This window comes from Arachis stenosperma, chromosome 9 (genome assembly GCF_014773155.1).
Source record: "Arachis stenosperma cultivar V10309 chromosome 9, arast.V10309.gnm1.PFL2, whole genome shotgun sequence".
NCBI lineage: Eukaryota > Viridiplantae > Streptophyta > Magnoliopsida > Fabales > Fabaceae > Arachis > Arachis stenosperma.
Genome location: NC_080385.1, coordinates 82,309,619 through 82,318,202, shown reverse-complemented (window position 1 = coordinate 82,318,202; position 8,584 = coordinate 82,309,619). Strand labels below are relative to the sequence as shown.

Here is an 8,584-nt window from a genome sequence, read left to right as displayed (position 1 = left end):
CGTCGCCTTCTTTATCGAAGTAGCTACTGTCGTCGTTGTTGCAAAGGTTTAGGGTTTAGGGTTTTAGGATTACACAACAAAAAAAAAACATCATCTGCATCTTGGTCTGCTTCTTCATGTTTTCTTCCAACTTTCGAAGTTCCTCCTGGACCGAATTCAACTTTACACAAATTCTTCCAACACAATCATCAACTTCTCCAATCTCCACCTTCAACCTCTCTGTGTCAACACTAAGTCTATCAACCCTTCTTTCTTGTGCATTTTCACCCCTAATTTCACCCTCTACCTGACCAGAGTGATACTCTGAAGACAATAAGCAAGCATCACGAACCTTCTTTTCTTCATCAACCCACTCAAAAAATTTGCATCTTCTACTTAGGGAAGACATGAACCTTCTGTTTGGATTCTTGGGTGTATTAGAACTTTTCAGAATCAGAGAGTCTCCACAGAAGCAACGACTCCTCCTCTCCTTCTGCTTCAACCACTCACCTTTCATATCATCTTCATTGTCAATCCACTTGAAAAAACTGCACCTTGGCACTCGTCCACAAGCTACATACCTCCTTCCATGGCTGGCCACTTCAGAAGAAGACAAAACAACAACTGCCTCCCCACAGTAACACAAATGTCTTTTCTTGTTGAGATTTCTTGAACTCGATATTCTCGAAGAACGTTGGGTGGAATCCATGCAAGATGAGAAAATTTCAGCAAGAAATCAGAAGAAAGGGAGAAGAGGAGAACGATGAACAGAATACGATTCTGGAGTTTCAGGATAGGCCAAGGATTATGTAGGGTTAGACACAAGGGTATTTTCGTAACTTTAACACAGGTCAACGTTTTATTTAACGTTGACTGCGACTAAGGACCAAATTAAAACAAAAAAATTGGTATAAGGACTCAATTAAAAGGAAAAAAACTATAGGGACCTAATTAAAAATTTGGTCAAACTATAGGGACCAACAGAGTAATTAAACCTTTGTTTAATTAGGCTTGAATTGATTAGACATTGATGATTTAGAGTAGAGGGGACTTGTAATTGGCATTACTATAGTTTGGATTTGAATTAGAATGAAGGTTTATGGGATTAAACACTAATATAGGAATTGGAGAATGACTAATTGATAGGCAACTAATATTATAGGTTTTTAACGATTACGTAATGTGAGTATGGATTGAGGGTTTTTAAGAGGCTGTGATTTAGTCTTAGGATAAGCGCAAGCATTATCCCGTTCAGGTTAAGAAAGCTTAGAAGTGGACCTAGGTTTTGTGATCTGATATGGGAATATGACGTGAATACCTGATTGGATTCTTGGTGGTTAATAATCAAAGTGACGCAACGGAAGCTTGCGGAAGCGTTGATGTAGTAAAAATAGGATAGTGAGGAATAGTAGAATGCGATGAGAAATATTTTAAGCTTCAATACGTGATGGATTTAGTTGATTTATGTAAATGATGATTTTCAGATAATTAAGCTTGATTTTGGCGAAAGATTTGGCTGGTTCCAAAAGGGTTGTGGCAACGAAGGTAGGTGTGTAATTGGTTTCGGTGGAAGATTAGAAATACTTAGTTTTGAATGACGAATCCGAGATGTTGAATTGGAATGCTAAGTTGGTGTTGCTACTAGATTAAGTGAAAATATAAAGGGTAGAAAATTTCGACTTAAGAAAGTTCCATTAATATTGGTAAAGGTTTAAGGAGTCCGGAAGATTTTAAGTCATGATTTTTATTAAGAGTTATAGTGGGTCTTATGAAAGGGATGGTAGACGTGATATTAGGTTTGCTAAAGTTAGGAGTAAGACTTGAAATTCATTAAGTTGTGAGGGAGGTTCTATTAACCATTGTTAAGGATTCGGAGGATTTTGGTAATGCTAAGTTAATACTTCATTTAGAAGTTACATGAGGTTTAAGCAAGGTGCTTTTCAAGCAACTAAATTTTAAGGGCAAAATTTTAAATAAAGTGGGTAGGATGTAAAATTCCGAATAAATGAAAATTAAATAAATAATAAAGTAAATATGGGTGAATAGATTCAAAAAATTTAGCAATCTGAATTTGGTAATTTAAATATGATATTTAGACTTAGTGGATTTTTCTGAGTCAGATAACACGGTTTTCGGCGTAAAACGTAAATTGGCATTTTAGATGGCAGTACTAGCTTAAGTCTACCCGGTACTGCGTCTGGGAAAATTAATTATGAGTAAAGAGGGTAAAAAAGTTAAAATTTAATTTGGGAAAAGTAAAAATGAGTAAAAGTGAATTAAAATGCCAATCTTAAAGGTTTTGGCCCAAAATTGGACCAACGGGCAAAACCAGTTGGATTGAGTCCATATTAAGCCCACGCCCAACATATATATTCATCATTAATGAGCTTTCAGCTCATTTTCTTCAAAGAGAGAGAGAGAGAGAGAGAGAGCTTGGATTGAGAAGAGAAGGAGAAAGGGTTTTGGTGACACTATTCATCACCAATTTTAAATCACTATAACTTTTGATTCGGAGCTCCGATTGACGAGTTGTTTGCAGCCACACGTCGCTCTCAATGAGCTCTTCAAGTATATCTAGGTTTTATGGTGAGTATTTTTCTCTCCTCTGCCCAGTTTCATTTTTCCCCTTTCATTTCGAATTTAGTTTGGGTTTTAAGGAAATCTTGTGGTCTCGGTTGTTTAGGAGTGCTCTAGTATGAGCCATTGAAGTATTTCATCAATAAATTCCATGGGTTAAGGTAAGGAACCCTCCAAACGTTATGATTTATCAATTTTATGAACCCTAGATTAATGTATATTGGTTATGTTTGTGTTGTTAGGTGAATTTGGAGCACCTAGAACAAGGTATTAGTGGCTAAAAGCTTATTGGTGTTGATTGGGAGCCTTGGAAGCTTGAGTTGTGATGTGTTAGGTGTGAACCGCTGTCATTAAGGTATGGTTTAAGTTTAATTTAAGTACCGTGTGGTGTAATGTAAATTCCTAGGTTAGATTCCCCTAGGATTAAGTTTGAGTTTAGTATCTGAATGGAGTTGCTATGTGTAGAAGACATGTTGTGATAATTGACGCTTTGGATGATGCATTGTTGTTGTGTTGATTGAAATTGGTTTTGGAAAGTGAATTATATGGTTTTGAGTTTATGTATGTTGATTTAATGAAATATTGGGCCAGAGGCTGTAAATTTGGGCCGGAGGCCGGAAAGAGGTAAAGACGGTAAGTGATGGTTGATGATTGGTGATTTGATGGTGTTAATGATTGAGATTAGGTAATATGTATGTTGGTTAGTAATTTTGAGGTGGGGATTGATGCTATTATGAATAGTGTGTTAAATCTTGTAAATGAGGTTGCGAAAATGATGATGATGATGTATATTGTGTTGAATTGAATGTGGAATGGTTGAGTTTGGTTGTTAGTTGGCATGAGGAGGTTGATGGTGTTGATGATGTATTGAATGAATAATGATGCTATATTAATGTTTGAGTATGGAATTATGTTAGGTTATGAGTTCTTGGGGTTGAAGTTGATGAGTAAGTATATTGGTGGGTTGTGAAATTAATGAGAAGGGCTGAGATTGAGTTTAATTTGTTTTGGGATGGTTAAAACTTGGAATGTTCGTTTGAGTAGGAATATGTGGTAAAAATAGAGGTTGTTTTTGATGAAACACTTGATTTTTGAATGAAATTTGGTGGTCCATAACTTGAGGCTCAAATTTTGGTTTTGAATAAAACTTATTTCAAATTAAAGATAATTCCAAGGGCTTTAAAATGGTGTAAAGTTTGTGGAAATCGGAATTTTGTAGAGGAAGTTATGGATGCTGAAAAACGGGTGTAGAAATCTGATTCAAATAAGTTGTAGAATTTTTTAAAGTGCTTATATGTGCGCAGGCACACTGCTGTGTACACGCGCCGAGCAGTATCTATGTTTTGGCTCGTGCGTACGCACAAGCCATGTGCGCGCGTGCACCTTGTGGTTTTCAGAAAACGTGCGTATGCGTACTATTGTGCGCACGCGCACACAGGGATATGCTTGCTGTTGAGTGTGTCCGCACATCCTAGAGCATACGTACACCTTTGAAAGTTTGCACAAGTGTTCGTACGCACACACCCTATTTTTCAGCAACATGTATTTTATGATTCTAAACATGATCTTGAACTTCTAAACCTCTATTTTTACTCCTTTCACTACAAGAAAATAAGCTTTCTGCCACGCTTCAAAAGCGTGCCAAAAAGTACAAAAAAGCGTGCCGATAGGTTTTCACCACGCTCTTTGAGCTTTTAGCACGCTTTTGAAAGGGTCACGTCCACCAGCGTGCCGTTTGCTCTATCGCACGCTTTTGTGGATCTATCGGCACGCTTTTTTGTTGGGACGCTTTCACCTCTTGGCACATTTAAAAAGCGTGGCCATAGGTCTTAACCTATAGCTACGCTTGAGAAGCGTACCGAAAAGTGTACATATCGCTATGCTTTTGGAAGCGTGCCCAATGGAGTGGTTTTGGCTACCCTTCAAAAGCGTGCCAATAGGGGATGATATGGCTACAGTTTTTAAGCATGCCAATATGAGAAAATATGGCTATGCCTGATAAGCGTGGCTGTTGATGATTACGAAAAGATATGGCGACGCTTAAAAAGCGTGCCAATAGCAAAAAATATGACAATCAGTTAGATCAAAATACTTATAGCAATACTTGTTTATGAATCTTCCTAATTAAACATTGCAAAATTGATATATAATTTTACATCATAATTTGAATGACTAATTTAAACAAAGGAATTTTTTTATATAATTTTAAATTAACCAATCCAACATACATAACCTTTCATCACATTTGTCAACAAAAACAATAAAATTTATAATTTGAAGAACAAGAAAACAGTTCGTGTGAAGACCAAAACAGCTTTGGCTCATTGACACCTTTCACAAGCTCTGATATGGGTAACTCCACACCTTCCTCATCAATGACCAAAACCACTATTTTAGCTGCCTCCTTAGGTGAAGCTTGAACCTCCTAGAATATAAAATAAATAAAATCAGATGATGCATTGAATCAGTTGAAATACCACAATCAAAAGGAACACTCATAATTCTTGAAAAAAGCATGTATGAAGGATATTCATAATGCAGGCTTCCCTATAAGCATTTAAGAATCAGTTTTCTCTTAATGCATAATAATACACGGAACCTTCTTAATATGCTAATCAATTCCAGTTCATACCTCAAACACAATGCTCCAAATGCATTTGCAAAATACACGAGATCATAAAAAAATGCACATGTCATAGACTACTTTCCAAATTTTATTGTCGAAATAGTTTGAATCAAAGTATCCAACAAAAAATGAATCTCTATTCTCCAAATCTATAAAACCAAGTTAACTAATTCCATGATTAATGTGATAGTCATCATTCAACTAGTTGGATTTCATTCATCAATCCCTACTTAATTAACTAATAATTAAGAACATTGAGAAATACCTAAGTCAATATGCATTTGAAAAATCATTCCCAATCATATCTAAAGCACTTCAGCACTTTCAATGCAATGGTAATCGACTCATTGATTCATTGATTCAGGGGGAATAAATGAAGAATCATTTACAAACACCGTGATTATCCACAAAAGAATAAAAGTGAAAAGAGGGAAACCAAGAAAAGGGGGGCAGGAATAATCACCTTTCAAAGGTGGCCTTGGAGAACCAGAATGCAGAATTGTTTGGAGGGAGAAGCTTAATTGAGTATCCATCTTTAGAGATCCCATCTTTCACAAACTTGAGGTGAGAAACAAAAGGCTTAAACAACCCTGAAGCTATTTTCTCATGAACACCACCACAAAACTCTACCAGCTCACATCTGCAGAGAAAAAGGATCAAACCCAAAATTCCAAAACCCATCCACTAATCATGGAAACCAAAAAAGATTAATTCTTGAGATCATAGAAATTCTGGCTGTGATTTCTCTTTTAATATAAATAGATTGCACGTGTGAATTGCTTCAGTTTAGCAGAAATTAAGCCAAGATACCAAAGTTGAGTGACGGTGCCACGTTACCTATTTATTTATACTGCAAAATGCTTGTCTAGTTTACCGGTAGTAGATGTACTCAAGTAATTAAGTGTAAAGCATAGTAAAACACATCAGCTCAAATTTACAAAGAACCAATTAGGATTTTTTCATGTGATAGTTTACAAAGAACCAATTATCTCTTACTATATGGTACTAAAAGAAGTATAGCCCTCATTTGTTAGCAACATATATATAAAAGTAAATACTGGTAAACCAGAAGAAGACAAATTTTGTTTAAGAAACCCGGAGAGGAGTAGGTGTTATCCAAACATACCCGTTCTTTCATCTAATTACATCACAAAATTAATTATGTAGCATTCCCTTTAATTTGTTATTTTACTATAGACCTTGTCATCATGCGTACATAAAGTTACACAAGCTTAAATACAAGTTGTTAGGCTTTGAAGTAAAAAAGTTATTCCATTTAATTAACTAACCAGAAATCAAGAGCAAGCAACGTCGTTATAGTGATCAAGAAAAGGAGCATATATAAAGAGTACAAACGTTTAAAAACAGTTATAATAATCTATAATTCATCCACCACATGTTAAATTTATTCTGTCATATTTTAATATAACCAATGCATGTCTTTCTCCAATAGAAAAATATGGAAAAAAGATATGAATCAAAAAGAAAGATATGCAAGAAGAGCTTTGAAATTTTCAACATTAATCTAAAGTAATGTTTAATCCTAACTTTTGTGTCAATTCTCACATTGAATACTTAATAATTTGAAGACCGACATTGAAGTCAACCTAAGCAAGTGTAGACTCCCTCAATAAGGCAAGGAAAAAAAATTATAGTAATTAAAAGAAATGCACATAAGAAAAACACATGCATGCCTAGCAAAAGAAAATAAAGTACATGTGAAAAAGTATCATTAGGCCAAATCATTATTTTGTCTAATGAAAAGTAGACCATAGTGCTTAAGAAGTTAATGCAAGAAAGGAATTGATGCAGGTCTAAACAAATAAAAACTCCCAATGATAATTCATAGATTTCAATGCAAGAATACTGTAGGAACCAGGGTCTAATAATGCCTTCTAATAATTAGTTAAGCTTAAGCTTAAACACTTTTGCTTTATACCATGCTCAAAACATTACCTGGTCTTGGTTGGTGTGAGTTGAAACACTACAAGTTTTACAATCTCTTTGTTGTGTAGATCAATGTCTTGTCCTAATCATAATTTGAGGATAATTCTTTAAAAAACGAAGGTCCCACATAGAAAACAAACAAAGAAACCATGTATGACTGTGTACAAAACTGTGTTCAAGATCAAATAATGATTTGAATGCCAAAATTTGATTACACTTACAATAGTAAGACTGTAGATATCTCAAAGATGTTCACAGAATGCCAACATTAATGCTGTTGTCCTGCATTACCAAATCAGAACTAAAATTCAGAATAAGAAATCGGTTCAGAAACAACATTCAAAACAAGAGAAACCAAAACCAAAAATTAGAACCGGTAACAAATAATCATAACAAAGAAATCAGAATAAAAAATAATAACAACCAAGAACAAATAATTAGATCCAAAAAAATTAGAACAAATAATTAAAAGTAAAAAAGGTAGAAATTCAACAAATAACTGCAAATAAGAAAAATAGATGCAGAGTTTCAGAGAGCTGGATGAAGGATGTGTAGAGGAATGCAACTATTTATTACGTTGTACCGCGGAGGACGATAGCGGTTGCAAGTTCCACGGAGGACGACGAGCGACGGGTGAGTTTCGAGGAGGACAACCGGCAACGGCTTCGGAGTGCGACTTCGAGTGACGGACTTCGGGCGACGGCCGCTGTGACTGCGAGGGAAGGAAAGGGTGAGCCAGGGACTGCGACGGTGGAGGGGATGAGTGGCGTTGAGGAGGAGAGTAGAGAGGGGCCGAGTCTGTGAGGGTTGAGGGAAAGACTGAAATAATGGCGGTGGAGAAAGATGGAGGACGAGGAGAAGTGCTCGAATGCTGAAAATAAGGGAGTGGGAGGCACTACTGCTGCGTGAATTAGGGTTAGGGGAATGGGATAGAAATGTGAGATTCAAAGGTGATGAACATGAAGGCGAGCTGCTAGTGGGTGCGACGGCTTCTTTAGGGTTGAGATGAATTTGGAAACAAAGTCTATAATGTTATCACTTACAGGTTTAAAAGCGAAAAGTTAGAAAAAACAAAAAAGAAAAGTGTTTGAAAAAAAAATAGGTGGAAAACTAAATTTTGGGGGAGGAAACTCTATTGGTACGCTTTTGTAGAGTGCCCAAATAAACACATGATATGGGCACGTTTTAAAAAGGTGACCATTGGAAGACAAATTAGTTACGCTTTTTAAGCATACCGATTTCTCTCTATGGCGATGTTTTTTAAGTGTGTCAAAAAAAAGTGTGGCCAAATCACAAATCAGTGGCCACCCTCATAAAAGCATATCGGTTTCCCTCTATGGTCACGCTTTTCAAGCGTGGCAAAAAAAAGCATGGGCAAATCACAAATTAATGGCTACCCTCACAAAAGCGTGGCCATTGATCACTTTTGGCCACGCTTTAAAAGCGTGGCAAGAA

General features: G+C 36.1%; 1 long non-coding RNA gene across 2 annotated transcripts; it reads right to left on the bottom strand.

Annotated features, from left to right (window-relative positions):
* Nucleotides 1-4,724: 4,724 nt before the first annotated feature.
* Nucleotides 4,725-8,198, bottom strand: LOC130951047 (uncharacterized). 2 transcript variants are annotated; one of them, XR_009073822.1, is made up of 5 exons: nucleotides 7,706-8,198; nucleotides 7,351-7,411; nucleotides 7,139-7,211; nucleotides 5,646-5,822; nucleotides 4,725-4,981 (listed from the first exon to the last, which is right to left on the bottom strand). It is a non-coding gene; the product is annotated as an uncharacterized LOC130951047 (long non-coding RNA). The 2 variants fall into 2 exon arrangements; XR_009073820.1 differs by lacking the exon at nucleotides 7,139-7,211 and having other exon boundaries at nucleotides 4,727-4,981; nucleotides 7,706-8,187.
* Nucleotides 8,199-8,584: the final 386 nt, after the last annotated feature.